General features: G+C 44.1%; 1 protein-coding gene across 5 annotated transcripts in view; it reads right to left on the bottom strand.

Annotated features, from left to right (window-relative positions):
- The window catches only part of ano2b (anoctamin 2b), a 106,172-nt gene that overhangs the window by 30,979 nt on the left and 74,948 nt on the right, over positions 1-245 (bottom strand). The window lies entirely within an intron of this gene.

The raw sequence follows: 245 nt of genomic DNA, 5'->3' as shown, positions 1-245 counted from the left end.
ATCAGATCTAGGGGCTTAAAGCACCGGCAGTTCTGCGCCTTTTTGGAGGAAATAGAGTCAGAATATGAGAATGTGCTCTACTTCACCGAGGTACGTTGGCTCAATAGGGGAAACGTCTTAAAGAGGTTTTTTGAGTTGAGAGCAGAAGTGAAAGCCTTCATGGAGAAGGATGGGATGGCTGTTCCTGTTTTAATTGATCCTAAATGGCTCATGGACTTAGCTTTTCTTGTTGACATCACACAGGA

The sequence above is a fragment of the Etheostoma spectabile genome, chromosome 23 (assembly GCF_008692095.1).
Source record: "Etheostoma spectabile isolate EspeVRDwgs_2016 chromosome 23, UIUC_Espe_1.0, whole genome shotgun sequence".
Lineage (NCBI taxonomy): Eukaryota > Metazoa > Chordata > Actinopteri > Perciformes > Percidae > Etheostoma > Etheostoma spectabile.
The sequence above is the reverse complement of the archived record's forward strand: the minus strand, read 5'-3'. Positions and strand labels throughout refer to the sequence as shown.